Raw genomic sequence first — 6,119 nt, forward strand, 5'->3', positions numbered from 1 at the left:
CCCACACGAGTCTCTTCCTATTCTACCTCATCTCAGACTTTTAGAACATCTTTCTATTCCCTTTCCTCTCATGTACACGTCTAATTTTCTTTTGAAAGCATCAAACCTATTTGTCTCAACCACTTCCTGTGGTAGCACGTTCCACACTCTAACCACCCTCTGAGTAAAGAAATTTCTCCTTATTTCTCTGTTAGATTTATTAGTAGCTATCTTGATTTTATGGTCGCAAGTCTTGGATTTCCCACAAATGGAAACAGTCTCTCCATATCTACCCCGTCCAACCCATTCCTAATTTTAAAGACCTGTATCAGGTTTTCTCAAAAGTTTTCTCTTTTCGGAAGAAAAAAGCTCCAACCATCCTTGTAAATGTTGTTTGAATTTTCTGTATGCTTCTATGTCCTTTTTGCAGTATGGAGACCAGAACTCTGTACAGTATTCTAAGTATGGCCTGACCAGGGTCCTATGGTGAAACCAGGTTTCCCATAACTTCACTACCTTTGAATTCTATACCCGTAGAAATAAATCCCAGTGTTTTGTTTGCCTTTCTAGCTTTGCCACCATACCAGTATTTAACCTAAACGATCTGTATTGTACTGTTTAATTTGTAACATTTGGATTGCACTGTAATGTACTGTTACAAATTATATTAATAAAGAATTAAAAAAAAAATCTGCATATCATTTTAAACTCTGATATGCCCTCTACCTGGGGATCAAAAATTAAATTGATTTGTAGATCTGGGAGATGGAGTAGTGGCTTGCTCTGTCTGCTCCACACATCGACCTGGTATTACAGTGCCTCTGGGAATGTGCAGCTTCGCCTCTCTGGGGTGGGAAGTTTGAAAAAGAGAAAAGAAAAAGGGTTTACAGCTGCTTGACCGTGCTCTTCTTTCCTTCGTAGGTTGCTGCTCGCCACAGGTCGCTTCTCCTGCCGCCGGTGCGCCATGTTGCCACCTTCTGCTCAGCAAGGTCAGCAGCTGCCTTTTTTCTTTCTGTATTTGCACGTTGGTAATTGTCCTATATTTCAGAGCAGGGCCTTGTTACATTTCCCGCTCTGCAACTAGCCTGGACGATGCCTCCTGTTGGATTTCTGTCCATTTGCTGGTAAGACTGCAGTGCAGGCAGTCCCCTGTTGGAAAATGGAGGAATCCACAAATCAATTTTGGCACAAGTCCTGAGATGTTAGTGAGGAGGTCTTTGCAGGGTTGACTGGGCTGGGTGTGCAGTTGTTGTGTCCGAAGCTGGTGCCGAGGTCGATGCCATTTCAGAGGGCAGTTAAGAATCAACCACATTGCTGTGAATCTGGAGTCACATATAGGCCGGACGGCAGACTTCCATCACTAAAGGACATTAGTGAACCAGATTAATTTTTACGACAATCCGGTAGTTTCATGGTCATCGTTACTGACGCTAGCTTTTTTTATTCTAGGTTTATTTACTAAACTGAATTTAAATTCCCTAGATGACATGGTGGGATTTGAACTCGTGTCTCCGCATTATTAGTCCAGGCCTCTGGATTACTAGTCCCGTAATGTAACCACAATGCTACTGTTCCAGACATGGCCATTGTTGTACGCCAGATTTGCAGCTGTCCCCCGGTTCTTCATTGGAGTTATGAGTCAACACTGCAGGGGACAACATGTCGCCCAGTAACCTGAGAGCCTGTCTAGAATAAAGGTGGCACAGAGCATTGGCACAGGATGACAGCTGCCAGGAAACTGGGCACAGAGTTGCATGATGCGCTCACTGCCTGTGGTCACAAACCTGCTGGACGTTGAGGGAGTGGAATCACTTTTGATTGATAAAGATGCCAGTCTAGTAATGGGGAGCATGGAGGACAATGTGGGTGCAGTCTATAGCACCTTAGAGCACTAGACTTCGCCCATAGTCCATCATCTTGCTTTGCTCTGTCCATGGGAAAAGTAATGTAGGTGTTTTTCCTGCTGTAGGGAGACTCTGATCTCCCATATACAGGAGCAAACTGCATATTGTGAGATGTTGCTGTTGTCACCTGCTGCAGCCGAGCATAAATGTTAAGGTGCACAATGACTTTGACAGCCAGAGACAGTGCTGTCCATGCCCTGGTGTGAGGCTGGAGTTGTGGCTGCAGCAGGTGACATAGCTTAGTGATGTGTGAAGTAAAGGTGCTTCAGGCATCACTCCACCAAGAGTTTGAGGTAGGAGAAGTGCTTGAATACACTCCTGCACAGTGCCGTTCACCTCCCTATTCGGTGAGCTTCTCCTGCTCTCTCCTCTCTTTGCTGCTCCCCTCATCCTCCAGTACCTTTCTTCTTAGGCGGTCCCTCGAATCAAGGATGACTTGCTTCCATGCCAAAAAGAGATGAATTCTCAGGTGTTTCAATGAAGGGCCTAATATTCCCGGTTCCGAACTAAATGTTGAAAGATGGAAGATGCCTGTGCGTGGAATTTTTTAATGTGTGGTGGCCGTTGCACACCAGCCACCACACGGGCTTGACATGGCTTGGTCTTGGTCCAATGGCAAGGGTTAACCAAGACAACTGGAAACCAGCTCTGCTGCACAGACCTAGTGCGCACACATCGCAGTGTGGGCTGGCCCGTGCTGTCCCTGGGCCCCGAACTCACGCCTCTCCTTCGCCCCGATCTCGTCGCTCCTGCTGTACCTGCCTATGCTCCAGTGACGCTGTGAGCAGCTTGACGACTACGACCAGCATGGGAACATCAGCGGCAGGTCGAGGCCTTAAAAGGAGCGGTGAGCGGTGGCCTGGGAGCAGCATGGCGGCCCCAACCTGCATGGCAAGTCAGACACTGGGGCAGCCCAGTATCAGAAAGGGGTCTTACCCAAGCATTTTAATTATCGAACTAGTGGATGAGTTCAAAAAAACTGAAAAACAGTTGCAGTTAAAGTCAACTAGGGGACACAATTGTTGGTAAGGGAGGGCGAAAGGCCTTCACTCCCTTATCCATGAGCAAAAATGTGGAACATCACTGGTTAATTTATGATCAATAGCAAAGCAGGAACTGGAGAGAGAAGGTATGAGTGGCCCATTTTGACTCCAGATTCAGTATTTCTGCTCAGATGATGTGTAATGGGCAGGAGTCGGGGGCGGGGTCATGGTGTTGGCTCTCCTCTCTGTACCTCAGTCTGTGTCAGCAGGTGGCTGGGGGCATGAGTGAACGAGACTGCAGCATTTTCGCTTCTATGTGGATCTTACTAAGGCAGAGGGCTCCGAGAGCAAACACTGATACATGCTCAGGTAAGCATGCTATTATCTAGTTCAATTCCAAAGTTTTGTGACCACCGTTTTTACAGCATGGATAGTTTTCACTTTTCTCGTAGCTCTGATAAGCCTGTTCCCGTCCCAGAGGGTCACACATCTCCATGGTGCTTTCCTACTGTCCTCGCTTTCCACTTGGGTTTCTTGCTGCACAGGTACTGTTTAAGAACATAAGAAATGGGAGCAGGAGTAGGCCATTCAGCCGCTCTAGCCTGCTCTGCGATTCAATAAGACCATGGCTGCTCTTCTGCCTCAACTCCACTTTCCTGCACTATCACCTTATCCCTTGATTCCCTTAGAGTCCAAAAATCTATCGCTCTCTGTCTTGAATATACAGAACGACACAGCTACCCAGCCCTCTGGGGTAGAGAATTCCAAAGATTCATCATCATCATAGGCAGTCCCTCAAAATCGAGGAAGACTTGCTTCCACTCTAAAAGTGAGTCCTTAGGTGGCTGGACAGTCCAATACGAGAACCACAGTCCCTGTCACAGGTGGGTCAGATAGTCATTGAGGGAAAGAATGGGTGGGACAGGTTTGCCGCACGCTCTTTCCTGCCTGTGCTTGATTTCTGCATGCTCTCGGCGATGAGACTCGAGGAGTTCAGCGCCCTCTCGGATGCACTTCCTCCACTTAGAACGGTCTTTGGCCAGGGACTCCCAGGTGTCAGTGGGGATGTCGCATTTTTTCAGGGAGGCTTTCAGTTCTAAATGGTTCCTTATTCTTAGACTGAGAACTTTGGTTCTCGACTCCCCAGCCAGAGTAAACATTCTCCCTGCATCTAACCTGTCAAGCACTGTAAGAATTTTGTAAGTTGCAATGAGATCACCTCTCATTCTTCTAAATTATAGATAATTTGGCCTAGTCTACTCAATCTCTTCTCATAGGACAAACCACCCTCCAGCCCCCGCCGGCCCCACCCCATCCAAGGAATCAGTCTGGTGAACCTTTGTTGCACTCCCTGAATGAGCTGCAGCCATTCACAATCATTCACTGAGAAGACACTTATACAAACAATTTGCAAACAGCTTTTCACTGTGGTGTGTTACTTGGAATGGTGACTCTTTGTCAGAACAGAGGGTGAGCAGACCCCACCCTGCTTGATCATCATTTTCTGTTTTAATTTCAGACCTGTTGTGTAGCCTGTCTTTGTTTTCACTGTCTCATGTGTAAGAATTTTGTATGTTTCAATGAGATCACCTCTCATTCTCCAACACTAGATAATATCGGCCTAGTCTGCTCAATCTGTCCTCATAGGACAATCCCCCCATGCCAGGAATCAGTCCAGTGAACCTTCGTTGTACTCCATCTATGGCAAGGATACCCTTCCTTAGGTAAGGAGACCAAAACTATACGCAATACTCCAGGTGCGGTCTCACCAGGGCCCTATATAATTCCAGTAAGATATCTTTACTCTAATACTCAAATCCTCTTGTAATAAAGGCCAACATACTATTTCCTTTCTTAATTGCTTGCTATACCTGCATGTTAACTTTCAGTGATTTGTGTAAAAGGACTCCCAGGTCCCTCTGGACACCAACTTTTCTGAATCTCTCACCATTTAAAAAATACTCTTGCTTTTCTATTTTTCCAACAAAGAGGATAACTTCACATTTCTCCACATTATATTCCATTTGCCATGTTCTTGCCCATTCACTTTGCCTGTCTATATTCCCTTGAAGCCTCTGCATTTTCCTCACAACTTACATTCCCACCTAGCTTTGTATCATCAACAAACTTGGATATATTACATTTGGTCCCCTCATCTAAATCATTGCTTTACATATATATGTGAATAGCTGGGGCCCAAGCACCGATCCTCACGGCACCCCACTAGTCACAGCCTGCCAACCAGAAAATGACCCGTTTATTCCTACTCTGTTTTCAGTCCATTAACCAATCCTCAATCCATACAAATATATAACCCCCAATCCCATGATCCCTAATTTTGTTCAGTAACCTTGTGTGGCACCTTATCGAATGCTTTCTGAAAATCCAAAGACACCACATCCACTGGTTCCCCGTTATCTATTCTACTAGTTCCAACCTCAAAAACTCTAAACAAATTTGTCAAACATGATTTCCCTTTCATAAATCCGTGTTGACTCTGCCCAATCCTATTATTATTTTCTAAGTGCCCTGTTACCACGTCCTTACTAATAGATTCTAGCTTTTTCCCTACGAGTGATGTCAGGCTAACTGGTCTGAAGTTCCCCGTTTACTCTCCCTCTTTTCTAAAATAGTGGGATTATATTAGCTATCTTCCAATCTGTGGGAATCATTCTAGAATCATTGGAATTTTGGAAGACGACAAGCAATGCATCCACTATTTTTATAGCCGCCTCTTTCAAAACCCTGGGATGTAATCCATCAGGTCCAGGGGATCTATCAGCTTTCAGTCCCATTAATTTCTCCGGTATTTTTTTACTAATACTTATTTCTTTGAGTTCCTCATTCTCGCCAGACCCTTGGTTTTCCACTATTTCCAGGAGATTTTTTGTGTCTTCTTCCGTGAAGACAGACACGAAGGGGCCGAAATTGCACCACTGCGAAAAAGTGGTGCGCTCGCCGTTGAAATGTTTTTTTTAGAGATTCTCGTGACATTCCGCTGTTCGTATTTTTTTTCCCCTCGGAGCTGATGCGTCACAGCATCCCCCCCCCTTCACTTAAAGTGGAGGGTCGCTGCGAGCACTGCAGCCACGTTAGTGGCACCCACTGGGCTTTCGCCCGAGCCAGAGGCTCAAATTGATTTTTGGATCTGGAAGTTTGCTCTGTCTACTCCACGCATCGATCTGGTATTGCAGTGCCTCTGGGAACATGCAGCTTTGCCTCTCTGGGGTGGGAAGTTGTAAAATAGAAAAGA

General features: G+C 45.7%; 1 pseudogene; it reads left to right on the plus strand.

Moving 5' to 3' along the window:
- The first annotated feature begins 640 nt into the window (after positions 1–640).
- Positions 641–819, plus strand: LOC139274406 (U2 spliceosomal RNA; annotated as a pseudogene).
- The last annotated feature ends 5,300 nt before the right edge of the window (positions 820–6,119 follow it).

The sequence above is a fragment of the Pristiophorus japonicus genome, chromosome 9, assembly GCF_044704955.1.
Source record: "Pristiophorus japonicus isolate sPriJap1 chromosome 9, sPriJap1.hap1, whole genome shotgun sequence".
Taxonomy (NCBI): Eukaryota; Metazoa; Chordata; class Chondrichthyes; family Pristiophoridae; genus Pristiophorus; species Pristiophorus japonicus.